The sequence below is a fragment of the Odocoileus virginianus genome, chromosome 3 (genome assembly GCF_023699985.2).
Source record: "Odocoileus virginianus isolate 20LAN1187 ecotype Illinois chromosome 3, Ovbor_1.2, whole genome shotgun sequence".
NCBI lineage: Eukaryota > Metazoa > Chordata > Mammalia > Artiodactyla > Cervidae > Odocoileus > Odocoileus virginianus.
Genome location: NC_069676.1, coordinates 66,778,522 through 66,798,657, shown reverse-complemented (window position 1 = coordinate 66,798,657; position 20,136 = coordinate 66,778,522). Strand labels below are relative to the sequence as shown.

The window sequence follows — 20,136 nt, the reverse complement described above, 5'->3', positions numbered from 1 at the left end:
TTTTTTTCTTCATTTATTTTTATTAGTTGGAGGCTAATTACTTTACAATATTGTAGTGGTTTTTGTCATACATTGAAATGAATTAGCCATGGATTTACATGTATTCCCCATCTCGGTCCCCCCTCCCACCTCCCTCTCCACCCGATCCCTCTGGGTCTTCCCAGTGTACCAGGCCCGAGCACTTGTCTCATGCATCCAACCTGGACTGGTGATCTGTTTCACCCTAGATAATATACATGTTTCAATGCTGTTCTCTTGAAACATCCCACCCTCGCCTTCTCCCACAGAGTCCAAAAGTCTGTTCTATACATCTGTGTCTCTTTTTCTGTTTTGCATATAGGATTATCGTTACCATCTTTCTAAATTCCATATATATGTGTTAGTATACTGTAATGGTCTTTATCTTTCTGGCTTACTTCACTCTGTATAATGGGCTCCAGTTTCATCCATCTCATTAGAACTGATTCAAATGAATTCTTTTTAAAGGCTGAGTAATATTCCATGGTGTATATGTACCCCAGCTTCCTCATCCATTGTCTGCTGATGGGCATCTAGGTTGCTTCCATGTCCTGGCTATTATAAACAGTGCTGTGATGAACATTGGGGTGCACGTTACACACCTAATTTCAAAGGAGACTCAGAAATGAAGTCAAGCTGTTTGCTCAGGAAGAGAAACAGGCTTTGATGTACAGCTTGCAATCTCTGCCCTTCCTGAAATCAGTGTGGAGGTGGGGAGGTAGTCGGCAAACCGGAGGTAGACTGTGGGGAGGGGTATGAATGAGACAGCAAGGAGCACAAAACAAGACAAGACACCATGAGGCTCGTTACTGGGACCACTGGGAATATGACTTTGTCTGTACAACAGTATTATATCAATGCTAAGTTTCCCAAGTGTGACAGTTATGTTAACCTTATTCTTAGATGATAGCTCCCACAATGCTCGCGGGTGAAGTGCCGTTGATACTTTCAACTTACTCTCAAATTTGCCTCCTAGTGCACATACAGAGAGACAGAGACACAGAGAGACACATACACAGAGAGAGAGAGAGGGAGAGGGTGGAGAACAAATGTGCTTAAATGTTAACAATCTGTGACTCTTGATGAAGCCTATTCATGGAGCAAAGGCCTACAGGTATGACAGAAGCAAGGAAGGACATAGTATGCTGAAGACAGGAAGCGGGTCAGGGTTGCTGGAGTATAAAATCCCCAGCAATGAGAGCAGGAGATGAGTCTAGAGAAAGGCCAAAGTCATGACAGGGCTTGCATAGTGTGAGGCTTGACTTTAACTTGCAGCCAGTGAGGACCCATTTAACAGCAGGCAGGGATAGGTCTGGTGTGTCTTTCAGGTGGAATGTACTCGATGATTTAAGAGAAACAATTCTGGATGAAGGGACGCAATTTCATTCATTTAACAATTTCAGGTGCCAGCCCTGTGCTAGAGACTATAGATAATACAGAACTAGGGTAGTCACCAGATATGTGGAAGAGCAAAATCAGACATGGTTCCTGCCTTCTTGGCAGTTAGGGTCTAGTGAGTGGAGATACACATCAAGTAATAATAATAAGGATAAGTGCGAAATACAGCTGTGACGAGGGTTTGTGGCTATTTAGTCACTGAGTTGTGTCTGACTCTTTTGCGACCCCATGGACTATAGCCCACAGACTCCTCTGTCCATGGGATTTCCCAGGCAATAAGGCTGGAGAGGGTTACCTTTTCTTTCTCCAGGGGATCTTCCTAATCCAGGGATCAAACCCAGGTCCTCTGCATTGCAGGCAAATTCTTTACCACTGGAGCCACCAGGGAAGCCCATGATAAGAGTTAGGAAGGCAAATTATGTGATGGCCTAGGAATCCATGATGGCTACACATGGTTTGACCAGGGAAAGTAGCATCTCCAAGAAATTGGTGTTTGAGCTAAGACTCACAAGATGAAAAGGAGTTATATAGGGAACACCATATAGGGCAGAGGAAATAACATGAATAAAGGCTCCTTGGTTGGAAGGAGCCTGGTTTATCTGACTGAAAAAAAGACCAGTGTGGCTAGGAGACAGTGAGTGAAAAAGGTATGCATGATTATATTGGAGAGACAAACAGGGACCAGCCCTTGCAGTGCCTTGAAACCATATTCATGGATTTTGACCTTTATGCCACGTGTACTGGGAAGCTATTTAGAGTATGTAGTCTGTAAGCCAGAGAAGGCAATGGCAACCCACTCCAGTACTCTCACCTGGAAACTCCCACAGATGGAGGAGCCTGGTAGGCTGCAGTCCATGCGGTCGCTAAGAGTTGGACACGACTGAGCGACTTCACTTTCACTTTTCACTTTCATGCATTGGAGGAGGAAATGGCAACCTACTCCAGTGTTCTTGCCTGGAGAATCCCAGGGACAGGGGAGCCTGGTAGCCTGCCATCTACGGGGTCACACCGAGTCGGACACAGCTGAAGCAACTTAGCAGCAGCAGCAGCAGTGTGTAAGTGTCAAGGGAGGGGTGAGAGAGATAACCCCTGTAGCTGCACAGTGAAGAACAGGTTATGCTATAAACTTCAGCAGACCAGTTAAGAGGGATGATAAGAGATGGAGTAAGGGGATGGAATCAAGAAATCCTTTGACCACAAAACGAGTATAATTCTGGAGTTTGGTTTGACATGCCACAGTTGCAGGGCTGAAGTTGACAAAAACTGGTCAGGTGATGGTGTTATCAAGTGAAAGAATACTGATGAGGAAGCAACTAATGACAACCATGAAGAATTCAGATTGAGATGGGTTGTGTCTGGGATAACAGGTGAAGCTGTCTGGCAGAGGATTAGATACATGAGCCTGAAATTTAGGAAGTAGTGGCTTGTGAGTACTCAACATTTAGATTTAAATTGAGGTGATGTCAATGTCACAAGTCCACCATCATTTAAGGTCAGAGCAAACAGATCACATTTCAGAGACTGGGAGTCAAAGCTCAGACAGAGACCAAAAAAAAAAAAAAAAAATACCCCAGGAGATTATGGTATAACAAGAGGCTGGGTATAGGGAGATTAAAATTGTCAAATATCCAGCATATCACTGGAAAATAGGAATTGATGAAAATCCAGGACCGTGGAAGTTAAGACTATCACTGTGGAGGGTGGAGGACTTCCCTAGCAGTCCAGAGGTTAAGACTTTGTCTTTCAGTGCAGCGGGTGCAGGTACAATCCCTGGTTGGTGAACTAAGATCCCCCATGCCTTGCAACCAAAAAACCAAAACAGAGAACAGAAAGATTGTAAAAAAGATTTTAAAAATGGTCCACATAAAAAAAATCTTAAAAAATTATCATTGGGCACCTCAATAACAATAGTTTCAGCAGAGTGATGGGGCTAAAGTCAGAAGCCAGCTATGTGAGGGTATGGGGAAAAGAGACAGTGGGCATAAATCACTCTTGGGGGCAGTTTAGATGACAGAGATTTGACAGTGGCCATGCGGACTTGGGATCTGAATTGAAGGCATTTAACTCCACACAGGACTGGAAAAGGTCAGTTTTCATTATAATCCCAAAGAAAGGCAATGCCAAAGAATGCTCAAACTACCACACAATTGCACCCATCTCACACGCTAGAAAAGTAATGCTCAAAATTCTCCAAGCCAGGCTTCAGCAATACGTGAACTGTGAATTTCCAGATTTTCAAGCTGGTTTTAGAAAAGGCAGAGGAACCAGAGATCAAATTGCCAACATCTGCTGAATCATCGAAAAAGAAAGAGAGTTTCAGAAAAACATCTATTTCTGCTTTATTGACTATGCCAATGCCTTTGACTGTGTGGATCACAATAAGCTGTGGAAAAATCTGAAAGAGATGGGAATACCAGACCACCTGACCTGCCTCTTGAGAAATCTATATGCAGGTCATGAAGCAACAGTTAGAACTGGACATGGAACAACAGACTGGTTCCAAAGAAAAGGAGTACGTCAAGGCTGTATATTGTCACCCTGCTTATTTAACTTATATGCAGAGTACATCATGAGAAACGCTGGGCTGGAAGAAGCACAAGCTGGAAGCAAGATTGCCAGAAGAAATATCGATAACCTCAGATATGCAGATACCACCCTTATGGCAGAAAGTGAAGAGGAACTAAAAAGCCTCTTGATGAAAGTGAAAGAGGAGAGTGACAAAGTTGGTTTAAAGCTCAACATTCAGAAAACTAAGATCATGGCATCCGATCCCATCACTTCATGGGAAATAGATGGGGAAACAGTGGAAACAGTGGCTGACTTTATTTTGGGGGGCTCCAGAATCACTGCAGATGGTGATTGCAGCCATGAAATTAAAATACACTTACTCCTTGGAAGGAAAGTTATGACCAACCTAGACAGCATATTAAAAAGCACAGACATTACTTTGCCAACAAAGGTCTGTCTAGTCAAGGCTATGGTTTTTCCAGTGGTCATGTATGGATGTGAGAGTTGGACTGTGAAGAAAGCTGAGCACCAAAAAACTGATGCTTTTGAACTGTGGTGTTGGAGAAGACTCTTGAGAGTCCCTTGGACTGCAAGGAGATCCAACCAGTCCATCCTAAAGGAGATCAGTCCTAGGTGTTCACTGGAAGGACTGATGCTGAAGCTGAAACTCCAGTACTTTGGCCACCTCATGCAAACAGTTGAATCATTGGAAAAGACCCTGATTCTGGGAGGGATTAGGGGCAGGAGGAGAAGGGGACGACAGAGGATGAGATGGCTGGGTGGCATCACCGACTCGATGGACATGAGTCTGAGTAAACTCCGGGAGTTTGTGATGGACAGGGAGGCCTGGTGTGCTGTGATTCATGGGGTCACAAAGAGTCGGACACGACTGAGTGACTGAACTGAATTGAACTCCTTCACTCATCCACCATACTTATCTTGAGTATATTTTATGTGTCAATCATAAAATAGGCACATAAAAACTAAAGTGGTACCCTGTCCTCAGGAAGCAATGTGTGCTGAGTGATTTTCAAATGATACTCCATGAGTCCCTGAGGTTTGGAGCACCACTGGAGGAGGGGAATCAGGGGAAAAGCTGAGCTTGTGGGATCCGTGACTCCTATCCCTCCACATATCACCCCATATCTTTTTCATGAGTGTCTACATTTAAAATATTCTTTACAAAAATGCACTCTGCTGCCAAGGGGGAAAGTTTATAAAGTAGTGCTCTAGAGGACACAAAAGTTTAGGTCAGGGGTCAGCAAACTTTTCTATAAAGGAGCAGATAGCACATATTTTGGGTGTTACGAACCATCTGGTCTGCTGTAACTATTCTGCTGGTGCAGAGTAAAAACAACTTTAGACAACTAGGAATGGGCATGGCTCTGCTCCAATAAAACTTTATTTATGAAAACAGGAGGCAGATGGCAGTTTGTTGACCCCTGTTCGAAATGTTGATGAGACGCAGCAGGACTGCTCAGGCTATTATTCCTGATAGCTTCTCTAGAAGACATAGGATATCATACAAGGGTAACTATGTTTTGGCCCCTCTCAGTTTCGCTAGTTTCCAGTATTCTCTGACCCTTGGTTGCCTCACTTTGCTGTCTTACTAACTGGAGGCCTGTCATGTCCTATCCCCTACTGAAGATTGCTAAAATTAGTCTTTTCAATCCTGCTCCCCCCATTTATCTTTTTAATCTACTGTCCATTTTATTTTTCCTCTCAATTTAAAACAAGGGAGTTTAGAAAAATATCATCCCTTCAAACCAAGCAAAAGCAATCTTTAAAAATGCTGGCTGAAGACACACTGCCCTCATTAAACACAGAACTCATGGAATGAGTTTTCATTAATAGTAATTTGGGGAAACATTAGCCTTGAGAATTCTGATATGATAAGTCTCATGTCACACCAGAAATCTATAAACAGAAAATCAGGGCTCCCTGGGCCAGGCCATGCCCAGAAAAGGGGCTGCCAGCTCCCTGGAAAAGGAACTGGTGGCATGTAGGAAATCTATGGCAGCCTTCTCAGATCAGAGCTGAGTTGGACACTCTCTGGAGCGTAATAAAATGACAAAAGGCCAGAGGAAGGAGACCTTCCACATCAGAGAGGAAACATCCCATTGCCTTGTTGTGGAAAATAAAGGAAGAGAGAGCACAGGAGAGAGAATGAAGGAATCCAGGAAGCACGCTGACCAGCATGAAGGCCTGCTGGCCTGATTTGTGATGGTTATACAGCTGGGGTCAGTGACCCTTGTCCCCAGTATTACCCTGGCTGACCTGGTGCTGATGTCATGCCCAGTGACTCCCCTACTTTTAATATAATACAATTGATCTCTGGCATTATTAACATGACAGATTCCCACCTACACTCCCAGTGACTCTGATTCAGGATGGAACTCCAGAGTCTTCCTTTTTTATGCATGTAGCTGGTGATTCTGAAAACCCCTGCCTTCCAGGTTGTGATGACGGTGTTCAGAATCAGCCATTACATTGCACCAGGCTTCTTTTGGTTCATTGAGCAAACATGCCTGGTCTGAGGATGCTGAGTGTGAGTATGCCATCATTAGATTGCAGGGGGAAAACACTGCCTCTTTATAAAAATATTGTGACTTCTAACATGTAATGTTTTATAAAGTTATTTCTCATTTGATCCTCCTGACCAATGAGGTAAACAGGCTGTGAATTATGGTCCCCAATCTATACATGAGACACTGAACTTCCTGGTGACATCTGCCCAAGGACACACAGCTAATAAATAACAGGGCAAGGACTGGAAACTGAACCTTCTGATCACTTGTCTGTTCTCTCCATCCCACTTCTCCTCACTGCCCCACCCAGAATCCTCATGATTGGCAGACTGAGGCCACAGAGTTAGCAGTTAGCTGACTCCTGTTGCAATTCGCCCCATGACTTATAAACTTATGAATATCATGTTTTAATGCAGCAGTATATGACCACCCAAACTTCCTGTTCAGCAGGCAGATACCCTGGCTACAATGTAAACATGCTCTTCAGGACCTCTGAAGGCAGGGCCTGGGAACCTGCAAACTTGTAAAAACACACCAGGTAATCCTAATGTTGAAATGATTGTTACCTGATGCAAAATACTAAGTGAAGTTCAAAATTAACTCTCTACCTAACTTATTACCCAGGTAATGGTTTCCACAGCATTTAGATTCTGCCTTCATGTTCACTCCTACCCCCAATTCTACATTTTCATTGTTTTGTTCATTATCAGCATCTCTGAAGGAAGAGAGAGGCAAAATAATCTGGGCTAGCCTTTCAATCTGGGTGTGCCTATGATGGTTTCTGCATAAAAAATCGAAGTTTTTCTCTCCCCTCCACCCACAAATCATGTGCAGTCTGTCAGAACCCTTAGAATATCGTTTAGAGGGAAAGAATATTGTCTAGAAGGCTGATTTTTAAAAAAAAATCTTGAATCTCACAAACTGCTGTAGATGCTTCAAACACACACCTGATATGATTGCTCATTCCATGAGGGTTCTGTATGGAAAAGATCAACACACTCTTGAAATAGAATCTAGAGATACCAAGGAATCTGCAATAGTCTCACGTATTTGTACACAATGCAGTGTAGCTTCTGGTATTTTTATTAGCAATGAGAAGAGGCTTGTCACAGTCAGCCATCTGCTTGAGTCACTGCCCGGTTGCAGTGGCCATGGCTTTAGAGTAGAAACACTGAAATCAAAGCCTAGACTTACGGAAGACTCACGAGCAGGGAGCCAACAGTACCCTGCAAGTGACACCCTTCAGTGTCCTGAAAGACCCAGTCATACCTTATGTCATGAAAATCCGCCTACACTCTTGGATTCTCAAAGAGAGCAAGCGGCTGTGACATCAGGTGGAAGCTATTATATTCGCCCTCGTGAAAATGTTCGATATTTCAAAGTGGCCTCTGCAGTGCCATTCAAATTACAGACTTTTTTCTTCCCCCTCCTGCTTTTCCACATTCTAATACAGGCTTCTGAAAGAAAAAAAAAAATGAGAGTAAGCTAGCATGGGACTTTTCTGGAGTCAAAGAAATCCTGACTTTGATTATGGCCTGACATCCAAGAAATCATCTGATTTTCTTCCTATTCTTTTGTTTTTTACTTTAATCAATGTATAAAATCCTTTCATGCTAATAGAAAATTTTCTGAATCTGAGATTACTGTTTGACCACAAAGTTCATAAAATGTTTTAAACACTTTTTGCTGCTGTTTGTCGCTAAGCTGTGTCCGATTCTTTTATGGCCCTGTCAGGCTTTTCTGTCCATGGGATTCCACATCTAATCCTGACACTCGAGGTTTAGGAAGCAGAAAGCAAAGACTTGCCAAACCAAGGGCTAACCTAGTACACTCTGCACCAATGAAGATGTATATCCTAAAATAAAGGCTGTTAGAAAAGAGGATTTTTAAAAATTTGAATTCAATCAGTACCAATGAGAAAGGTGTTTGGGGTTGAGGGTCACCACAAAAAGTAGATTAGAAAAAATTATTCTGAGATGTGGGAATGAAGGTGAGTAGGTCCTCCCTATCCCTGCCCCAAATAATAAGAGGTGGCATTTTGAAAAGTAAAGGAAAAGAACAAACAGCCATTTGTTGACCAGAATGTAGTCAAGGTTTCACAAATCTTGTCTGCCATTGAGCACAGTGATGATCTCAGAGGGTCCTTAATCCACCATGCAGATGTTATTATATTTGGCATTTGTGCTGGGTATCAAGGACAAAATAGGTGGGAAAATTCAACATCTCTTTCTCTAGAAAACAATCCCAGATTTGCGGGAGGAGGTCAAGGAACAAGCAGAGGGTTGGTATACTATAAGGAAATGGCTGGCTCTGCATGTGAAAACACACCATTGATGCAATCTGTTCTCAAGCCAACTCGGAGCCGGCCAGGATCTCAAACTTGATGACCAGGCTAACACCAGCAACTGTAGCTGCTGTTTCCTTTGCTTCTCCAGCCATCACAGCTAGGAATGCTTCACATTTGCACAGCTATATCCCTGTGACTGCTGTACAGCCAGAGAAGTTTTGTATTTGTCTCTTCCTTTAAAAAAAAAAAAAAAAAAGACTCCAGGGACGTCTCTGGCAGTCCAGTAGTTGAGACTTCACTTTCCAAAGCAGGTCCAGTAGTTGAGACTTCGCTTTACAATGCTGGCAGTTCGGGTTTGATACCTGGTCAGGGAGCAAAGATCCCCCATGCCTCATGGCCAAAAACCCAAAACATAAAACAGAAACAATATTGTAACAAATTAAATAAAGACTTTAAAAATGGTCCACATCCAAATTAAAAAATCTTAAAAAAAAATACTCCAAAGTCTATTTCAAGCTAACAGCCAGATTTAATCATCATCATTGTCATCATCATCATTTTTTCTGGTAATCATCAAGAAGCAAAAGATTAGAAGTGCAAAATATCAATCATGTAATTTTAATTGTTTTCAAAGGAAGAGAAAATAAATGTCAGGTCCAACAAGGTCATGTGCCCCCTCAGCAGATAATTGTCTCCACAAGAAATCTTCTGATGTATTGAAACTGAAGTAGATTGTTAATGCCTTTCATTTACAGAGGGGAACTCAAGACTCTGTAGCATTATACAGTTTAGAGTATAAAGCAAGCCCCCCAGGCATTAGTCACTCTTTCTGGGTAATCATCTAAAAATAGGGATGGCCTTTCCAGCTACCCTTTGTAGTTGAAAATGGATGATAGAGGTGCCTTCTAATGTCCATTTCATAGACTCTCTGATACTATTTTTCCTTTTCTCTTCCAGACTCTCATATGCGGGGGAAAGGAAGCACGTTATATTAAAGGTTAAGAAAATTGGACTATGTTTCCTGACCTGTAGCTTAATTAAGAGTTTTTGGTACTGAGTATACAGAAACCCACTCAGACAGAAATAAAATAGAGGGAGTTTATTATAGGAGTGCAGGAATGAAACTCTGAGAAAGTACAAGAGGAATGTACATGGGTTCAAGTGAAGCCAGCAAATGGAAAGCTATTGTATTCCAGGGTTCCTGTCTCCAGAATGCCACCTTCTCTTGTGTCTGTTAGTTACTTAGTTAGTTCAGTCTCTCAGTCATGTCTGACTCTTTGTGACCCCATGAATCGCAGCACGCCAGGCCTCCCTATCCATCACCAACTCCTGGAGTTTACTCAAACTCATGTCCATAGAGTCGGTGATGCCATCCAGCCATCTCAGCTTCTGTCGTCCCCTTCTCCTCTTGCCCCCAATCCCTCCCAGCATCAGGGTCTTTTCCAATGAGTCAACTCATCGCATGAGGTGGTCAAAGTATTGGAGTTTCAGCTTTAGCATCAGTCCTTCCAATGAACACCCAGGACTAGTGTTCATTTAGGATGGACTGGTTGGATCTCCTTGCAGTCCAAGGGACTCTCAAGAGTCTTCTCCAACACCACAGTTCAAAAGCATCAATTTTTTGGCACTCAGCTTTCTTCACAGTCCAACTCTCACATCCATACATGACCACTGGAAAAACCACAGCCTTCCCATCTGCAATAGATTCATCCTCTTTCTTCGATCAGGTTTTTTTCACACTCCATGGCAAAGATGGCCGCTCTATAGGCCTCTATTTCAAAGAAGAAGCAGACACTGACTAGTGCCTCTCAGAATCAATTTAATTTCTCTGGAGAGGAAATAAGATAGCCTGAGGTAGGGGCTGGTGTCTACCTCTGTACAATAACTAGGACAATAGTCTGAGACCTTCTCAGTTTGCTTCTCTTGGCATGAAACCCCAAAATTATGAGCCAGGGTAAGGGCAGTCAGGATGCCACTATCCTAAGCACACCATGTCCAAGCTAGAGCCTCATTCCATGAGCGGGGAAGGGGCAGAAAAAGAAGGTCTCCAGCTCTGGTACTTAGCCTCAGCAACTTGTCACTGGAGACACAATAGGAAATGCTGAAATGCTCCTCCTGGGAAAGAAGCCCTCCAACTGGGAGATGGGGGGAGAAGGAGTTCTGTGCTCTTGGCTGCACCCATTAGAGTGAAGTTTCACTAATCACTAATGGGAATAGAGAGATTTTTTTTTCCAAAAAGCTAAAGATTCTCACTTTTCTTACAAAATTTTCATAGATTCTCTAGAACATATGCTTTTTTCGTTTACTACATATACTTTGGACCATTTCCAGAGGATTTAAATGGTTATTTTTATATACTTTTCACAGTTTTCCTGGGGGAGTGGGTTCACAAAGTCCCTCACGTTATCATTCAAGAAAGTGATCTGTCTGCGTTAGATCTTTATATTTGATAGGTTTATATCTGGGACATGCAAAGTCGCTTCAGTTGTGTCTGACTCTTTGAGATCCTATGGACTGTAGCCGCCAGGCTCCTCTGTCCATGGGACTTTCCAGGCAAGAATACTGGAGTGGGTTGCCATTCCTACTCCAAGGGATCTTCCTGACCCAGGGGTCGAACCTGTGTATATGGTACTCTTAAAATAAGAGAAGGCTTAGGCTGGTTTTCAAAAAAAGATCTATTCTATTCTTTTTTAAAATTCAGTTCAGTTCAGTCACTCAGTCATGTCCGACTCTTTGCGACCCCATGGACCACAGCACACCAGGCCTCCCTGTCCATCACCAACTCCCGGAGTTTACTCAAACTCATGTCCATTGAGTCGGTGATGCCATCCAACCATCTCATCCTCTGTTGTCCCCTTCTCCTCCTGCCCTCAATCTGTCCCAGCATCAGGGTCTTTTCAAATGAGTCAGCTCTTTGCATCAGGTGGCCAAAGTATTAGAGTTTCAGCTTAAACATCAGTCCTTCCAATGAACACCCAGGACTAGTGTTCATTTAGGATGGACTGGTTGGATCTCCTTGCAGTCCAAGGGACTCTCAAGAGTCTTCTCCAACACCACAGTTCAAAAGCATCAATTCTTTGGTGCTCAGCTTTCATTGCAGTTCAACTCTCACATCCATACATGACTACTGGAAAAACCACAACCTTGACTAGATGGACCTTTGTTGGCAAAGCAATGTCTCTGCTTTTTAATATGTTGTCTAGGTTGGTTATAATTTTCCTTCCTAAACATCCTTCTCCCTAATTAATGGAAGTTGATCTATTTCTCTACTCCACTATCAGAATAAGATGTACTTTGGATTTCTCTCTATAGAGAGAAGTCTTATTTCTGCTATATTCTCTACATTCTCCTCCAAATAAACCTTATTTCTGCCATAGTCTCCTCTGTAGTCTCAGGAGAAGAATGGCAGGTATACGTCCATTTTTGCAAAGGAAGCCTTCCTGAATTTGTCCTGTGTAGTGCAATTCTCTTTCCCCATTACCTTTTATATTCCGAGGTATCTCTGACTATGAAGCAGCTCCAAAATCTATAATTAGACAATGCCTCTTTGCCCCTCTTCCAGTGAAGAGATGCTTTATCTTAATTTCCCAACAATCACTGGAGGCTAAAAGTTAGTTGCGTTTCTCTGATTCTGCCAAGCCCCTAAGTCAAGTAGCAGATTCTGTGAAAACAAATACTTTAAGTGCTCCTGGTGGAGGGTTGGATTTAAACAACACTGTGTTTCTTCTGCAAGGACATACATCTGCTTTACAGCTTCAGATTTTCCTTTATATGGTTTTCTTAAAGAAAGGCATGCCCTGAGCATCGTTTTCTCCCTACTCACTCCCATGTTAACAGTCTGCAGCAATAGAGGCTGCAGAGCCATGACTGAGAGTGTGGCCTTGAATTCCTGGGACCAGGTCCTGGATCAACCACTTCACACTGAGTCTTTGGACAAGTTGATTTCTATAAAATCCTCATGCTTCACATGTTAAATAAGGGTAAAATAGTGCTGGCCTCACAGGGCTGTTGTGAGAATTAAATGATGTGATACCTGATATATCAGCATGCACTCAATAAGTGTTAGTATTCCCCTCACATAAGAAAAAGTGACTAATTCATTGACATAAAAAGACACATGATGTGGGGAAACAGCAAGAGAAAACACCATCACCACCCTCCATCCTGACTGATATCACGGCTCTGTCTGCGAACTAGGACACAGAGTTTGAGGACAGATGCCAAGGCTGATGAGAAATGAGGATTAGGGAGGCTTCCAGAAGCTTTGAAATGCAATCTCATCTCAATCCCTGGGCAGACGACTAGGCTGAGGAATGTAACTCATCCATTCTATCTAGAAACCTTCACCCTGACTGTCCTCACCACCCAGAGGAATGGACTCATGGTCCAGACATAGTCTGATATGCATTTATTACTCTCTCCAAAGAATACCATTAACTGCCAAGTTTGGTAGTGAAATTAGGAAATTATAATGAAGAAATAGCACAGGGAGGCATATAAACCAGTGGATTCAGGATCAGGAGGCTTGAGCCCTAGTCCTACCTCAGGCATTAGCAGGCTGGAAGATTCTGGAAAACTCATCTCCTCCTGCTCAGTTAGTTTTCTCATCTGTATAATGAGGAAGTAAGAAGAAGATCTTAAAAGGTAGCTCTTCAGTTCTAATATTCTATGGTAGTGAAAACAGAGTTGTCTCTATGTCTCCAAATTCCCTAGCAGAAGGAGTACAGAAGGGGGTGGGGCTGTCTACCATAGGAAGTGACCAAGAAATGACATGCAGAGCCTTAGAATCAGTGCCTCACTAATGTGTGTTAGAACTCACTACTTGTGTTCACCCGAGAAACAAGCTGACTAAAATCCTAACATAAACTATTGATAGAATGACTGAAATGAAAAAGAATACAAGTATTGGGAAGGATGTGGAGAGACTGGCACTCTTGTATGTCAGTACAATCGTCTGAAGAACTGTTTGGCAGTGCCTGCTGACACTGATCCATACTCTAGGACCCAGCAATTCCTCTCCTCAGATTATCTCAACAGAAATGCTCACCTATGTACACCAAAAGATATGTACATACGTGCTCATAGCAGCACTATATGCAATAGATAAATACTGAAAATAGCCCAAATGCCTGCCTAGACTGCTCTAGGATACACAGATCCTGGAACATTCATATAAGAAAACACCTTATCATCACAGAATGAAATGAACTACAGCTAAATATGACACTATGGATAAATCTCAAAAACATGTCCAGCAAAAGAAGTCAAACACAAAAGACTACCCTTTTGATTGATCCCATTTATATAAAGTTTAAAAACATTCTAGGGAATTCCCTGGTGGTCCAGTGTTTAGGACACCAGGCATTCATTGTTGAGGGCATAGGTTCAATCTTTGGTAAGGGAACTAAGATCCCAAAAGCCCTGCTGCAAGGCCATAAAGAAAAAAAAAAAGAAATAGCAAAAAAGGAAACATTCTAAATGATTGTTTGAAGTCAGGAAAGTGGTCACACTTTAGGGTGGATTAGTGTGATTAGAAGGGAGTATGTGAAGGCTTCTGCAGTGCTAGTCATGTTCTGTTGTGTGGCTGCTGGTTATATAGGTGAGTTTACTTTGTGAATATTAGTTGAACTGTGTACTTTGATTTGATACAGGTTATACTTAATTACATTTATTAAAAAATAATAATAATAATACTAAATAAAAGCTCAAATACACAAATCACGTCTGAGCTTACTTCCCCTTGTGGGAAATAAAAGAATCACTGTGTTGTGGCAGGTATGTATGTGCGCGTGTGTGTGTGTATTAACTGCTCAGTCATGTCCAACTCTTTGCGACCCCATGGATGTAGCCTACCAGGCTCCTCTGTCCATGGAATTCTCTAGGCAAAAATACTGGAGTGAGTATTCATTCCCTTCTCCAGGAGATCTTTCTGACCCAGGGATTGAACCCAGGTCTCCCACATTCTTGGCAGACTCTATATCATCTGAGCCACCAGGGAATATATATCTTGGGGTGTACAAAAAGCTACTTTAGGTTTTCTGAACTGAACTTCATTTGCATCCTGGATCCCTCTTTTCATCCTGCTCCTAATACATGTCTCATTCTGCTAGTGGTAGAAGCAGCATCAATCAAGCTTGCATCTCTCTCCTCCCTCGGTCTCCCCTGGCTTGTGTCTGTGCTTCCTGGGTTGAGGGTGCTGAACCAGCTGGATTGTGTCTGAGTTTCACAGGGCTGAGGGAGCTGAACCCTCAGCGCCACAGCACCACAGCCCAGTACCCAGGTGGGATCCACTGAGAGGCCTCTGCTTTCATCTAACTTTGGTTATTCGCCCCTCCAGACCACTGTTTTGTTCTCTTCTTCCCATTGTAAGTCTCCTCTGTTTCACGCTGTAAACTCAAAACCAAGACTTAGTAGTACTCTCCCCTGAAGCAATGAGAGCTGGTGCCCAGCTGTCCAAATGTGAAGGGGCAGCATGGGGAAAAGGTGTAGTTGTTACAGAAAACACAGGGTAAAATCAAGGTCAACATTTCAAAGGTATAATTTCCTCACATTTCATCTACTAAACATGGTGTTCCTCTTGGTAGCCTGCATATTCTGTGTTGAGAGTACCTTTTCCAAAGGAGGAGGAATAAGAGGTGGGACTGGGTGGAAAAAGAGGGCAGGATAAAGGGTCAGTGTCAGTCCCTAGGACTGCCCTAACAAATCACCATAAAGTGGGTAGCTTAAAACAAATTGTATTCTCTCACAGTTCTGGAGGCGTGAAGTGTGAAGTCAAAGTGTTGGCAAGATCGGTTCCTTTTGGAGGCCTCTGAAGGACAGCTGGTTCTAGGCCTGTCTCCTAGCTTTTGGTGGTTACTGGCAATCATCGGCATTCCTTGGTTTGTAAATATATCACTGTGATCTCTGCCTCCACTGTCATATGGTATTCTTCCCTGTGTGTCTCCAGAATTTCCTCTTCATATAAAGAGGACAGTCTTAGTGTGTCAGTCTGCAAGGCCGCAGCAACAAGACAGCACAAACTGAGTGACATAAATAACAAAATTACACTGCTTTTCAGTTTTGGAGACTAGAAGTCCAGAATCAAGCGATCAGTAGGGTTGGTTCCTTCTGAAGGCCACCAGGGAAGGATCTATTCTAGGTCTCTCCTTGGCTTCTATATGGCCATCTTATCCCTGTGACTCTTTACATCACCTTCCCTCTACATGTGTCTGTCTCTGTGTCCAAATTTCCCCTTTTTATATGGACATTGGTTGTATTGAATCAAGACCCACACCAAGAATGTCATTTTAACTTAACTGCCTCTATGAAAACCATATCTTCAAATAGAGTCACATTCTGAGATACTGGGAGTTTGGACTCCAACATACCTTTTTTCTTTTTTTAAGTGGAAAGGCAACAATTCCACTCATAACAATTTACAAAGACCCTATTTCCAAATAAGATCACGTTCACAAATACCAGTAGTTAGGACTTCAAAATACCTTTTTTTGAGAGACACAATTCCACTTATCCATTTCCAGTGGCTCAGATAGTAAAGAATCTACCTGCAACACAGGAGACCTGGGTTCAATCCCAGGGTTGGGATGATCCCCTGGAGAGGGAATAGCTACCCACTCAAGTATTGTTGCCTGGAGACTTCCATGGACAGAGGAGCCTGGTGGGCTACAGTCCATGGGGTCACAAAGAGTCAGTCATGACTGAACAACCAATACTTACTTACTTATTTCACTTGTAACAGTCAGATTCCAAGAACCCCAGAGAACTGCAAGAGTGCTGACTTCATCACTCCTCAGGTCAAGATATGATTCTAGGAAATCTTGGAGCGCTCTGAGCTGCCCCAGCATCCCCAGTGTACCTCTAACCTAGCACTTATGACATCATGTTGAAACCTATGTGAAATCTGTTTATGCATTTGCCACCAACCCTCCTCATCTTATCCAGGACTATGAGCTCTTCCAGGATAGGGACCAAATCTTATTATTTATCTTTAAGCCTCCACTCAGGGTCTGGCATAATATAGATGCTCAGTGAGTGTTAAACTGAACTGAATTGTTTGCCTATCATGTAAAAAATTGTCATTTCATACTTTGTCATCAGCCATGAGCAAATAAGTAAGTCAAGTATATTCTTGGTTGATTATATAAATCATGCAACCACAGGCTATCAGAATCAGGGTGTATCCTACAGATTTTCTAACCTAAGACTAGCAGATAGCCAACATGCATCTCCTCACTGTCAGCTCTGCACCTATGCAGACATCACTAATCTATTACAGCATTCTTTCCCAAACAAAGCTTAGGTAAAACTTTAGAATCATTCTCAATATGTAATTCCAAATGCTGAAATAAATTTGCTTTTGGGGGCGCATGGTTCAACTCTATTCCTCCCAGTAGATGAGAAAATGGAGACCCATAGTAAAGAAATATGTCCAAGATGATGGTGACAGAGCTAGGAATGGAAGCCTGATCTCTTAATTCCTAGGGCCCTGTTGGATCTGCCCCCTCCCTCATAGTTTTCTAAAATGTTCTAGTGAAACATGAATCACAGATATACTATTGCATTAAGCAACACTGATTAACACAGTGAGAAAAATCATTACTTTTTGAAACTTTCTGATCATATCAAAGAAGTCCTAGTTTGATGCTATTATGTCTTTAATGCTCTAAACCCCATTCTTTCTTTCTTTTTTTTTTTTTTTTTTTAAAGGAATAAGAAGTCCAAGTCCAAGTTTTTAGGAGGCAATAGTTCTTGTCTGGAAAATCCCAGGGACGGGTGAGCTTGGTGGGCTGCCGTCTATGGGGTCGCACAGAGTCAGACATGACTGAAGCAACTTAGCAGCAGCAGCAGTATCTAGTTAGAATTTAATATCACTGTACTGTTTTCCTTTTCCTTATGATTATGATCACTGTCCAATCATAAAAAACTATCCACATGCAGCAGTGATAACATTTTCCTTTTTAAATAAACTTGAAGTTTTCAGGAGTCAGCATAAAGACAAATATTAATGAAATATAGCATAAGTTAAGTGAAAGTCATTCAGTCGTGTCTGACTCTGAGACCCCGTGGACTGTAGCCTGCCAGGCTCCTCTGTCCATGGAATTCTCCAGGCAAGAATACTGGAGTGGGTTGCCATTCCCTTCTCCAGGGGATCTTCCCAGCTCAAGGACTGAATCCAGATCTCCTGCACAGCAGGCAGATTCTTTACCATCTGAGCTACCAGGGAAGCCAGAAATATAATATAAGTAGCACACAAATGTGGCAAAAGAAAAAAACCAACTTGGGAATTTTTCTGTAGCCATGCAAGTATCCTTATGCAGGGCTCCTTGATGCTTTCCTCTCTAAGACAAATAATACTTCTTCCCTTTCTTTACCAAATTTATTGGAAAATGCTTCCTTTAACTTTCTCTCCTGGGTTTCTCTTAGGTTTTCCTCTTGCTCCCAGCCTCCTCCCCAGATTCTCGCCTGACAGCCCCCTTGCCTCCGCAGTTGCTAGACTCTGTCATTTTCAGCATTGCTCCCTCCATCTGCCAAAACCCAGTCCACAGCTGTCTCTCTGCAAACCATATGGCTTGCCAGACAAGGCAGCCTCAATGTGGATTCAAGAGTTGAAAGCAAATCCAGCTTAACCCCCATCCTCCCTACTCAGCAGGAGAGGAAGCAAACTTTGTTTCCTGTCTCTCCTAGACCCAGCCAGAGAAAGGCAGGTCCCAGCTAGCTTCATGTTGCCTGGTTCTGCCTGACCTGGATCCTGCTGCCTCCCTCCCCAACAACAGCTATTCTTAGACCCTTCTGTGCTCTCTCCTAGAAAGTAACATTTTTGTGTTCCTCATTGGATGTACTTGAAGCTGACAAACCTTCCTTGGATCAGAGGGGATAGGCCAGTCAGCCTCCCTTATAATTCAGGGCAGTGAAGGCCCACAAAGGCTTGCCACAGGCAGAAAAGATCCTCAAGGCAGGCTAGGCAGCCTTAAGGGTCGACACATTTATTCTCTGATGGTGCTGTTCCCGGGAACCCCACCCCTGGTCCTGGAGGTAAGAAACACCATGTACCCTCTCCCAATGGACAGAGTAAATGTAAAGTCAAATTACATTTTACAAATGTAAAGTCACTTTACAAATGTAAAGTCACTTTACACCATGAAAAGGAAAAGAAGAAAGAGAATGAAGGGAAAGAGAAGGGGAGAAAGGGAAAAGAGGATGGTAGAGAGGACCCACCCAAGACTAGGTGTAGAGTTTTCTGACACCAAATAAAAAGTACCATAAAAGGGCATCCCAAACCATAGTGGGTATGACTTTCCCATTCACAAAGATTTTTAATGGTAGGAAAAAGTGCTGGCTGAGCCCCACCAGGCACTGACTGGCTTTCATTCAATGAGCAACACTGAGTGCCTACGACACGCAAGGAGCTGGAGCTCCAGCGGTGCACAAGACAGACGGGGTCCTTGCCCTCTTGGAACTGACCTTGGAGTGGAGTAATTGAGTCATGATAGCACTTGGGCAGCAATGTGGAAGCAGAATACTGAGTATTAAGCCTGTTGCCCTACATCTTAGCTACGTGACCTTGAATCTTCACTTAAAACACTTACTTAAGTAAGTATCCTTATTTATAAAATGGAAATAATAAGATTCCCACTTAAACAGTTTTTGCAAGGATTAAAAAATATAATTACTATATGGCATAGTGAACTTGTGCTATATCACTGAAGCTTTAATTGCATTTCCCTAATGTCTAATGATGTTAAGCATCGTTTCATGTGCTTACTTGCTATTCCAATATCTTTTTTGATTATGTGTCCATTCAAATCTTTTGCTATTTTTTTTTATTAGGTTGTTTGTTTTATCACTAAGCTATAAGAAGTTATTTCATTGTCTAGATTCAGGTCCTTTATCAGACATTATGTATTTTGTAAATATTTCCCCCAGATTAAGACTTAGTTTTTTGTTTACTTGGTGGTATCTCTCTAAAAGCAAAGGCTCCTAATTTTTATGAAGTCCAATCTATCAATTTTTTTAATAGATTTTCTTTTGATAGCTCATCTAAGAAATATTTGTCTAACTTGCGTTTTATAGTTTTATTTATTACATTTAGGACTTTGATCCATTTTAAGCTAATTTTTGTGCATAGTGTAAGGTAAGGGTCAAGGTTCATTTTTGGTATATGGATAATGAAATTGTTTACAATTCCCCTTATACAGACTGAAAAGAGAGAGAGAGAGACCCAAAGAGGCCAAGTGAGCAGCTCCAAATCACACAGCTTATAAGGGACTGAGCTACGCTTGAGCCCAGATCTCCTGATTCTAAATGAAGTGTGGCCTGCATGCTGCTTCCACTTGCCTAGGTGCCTACATTTTCTTTAAGGCTGTGGTACAAGCAGGCTTGGCAACAGACTGACAACAT

General features: G+C 42.4%; 1 long non-coding RNA gene across 2 annotated transcripts in view; it reads right to left on the bottom strand.

Annotated features, from left to right (window-relative positions):
- Positions 1-20,136, bottom strand: part of LOC110143652 (uncharacterized) — a 281,308-nt gene that overhangs the window by 178,000 nt on the left and 83,172 nt on the right. Inside the window, exon 1 of one of the 2 annotated variants that reach the window (XR_002315641.2) lies at positions 7,722-7,905. The exons of the other annotated variant lie outside the window; for it this stretch is intronic. This is a non-coding gene — a long non-coding RNA (uncharacterized lncRNA). Of the gene's footprint in view, positions 1-7,721; positions 7,906-20,136 lie in introns of those variants that run through there. 2 annotated transcript variants of the gene reach the window in all.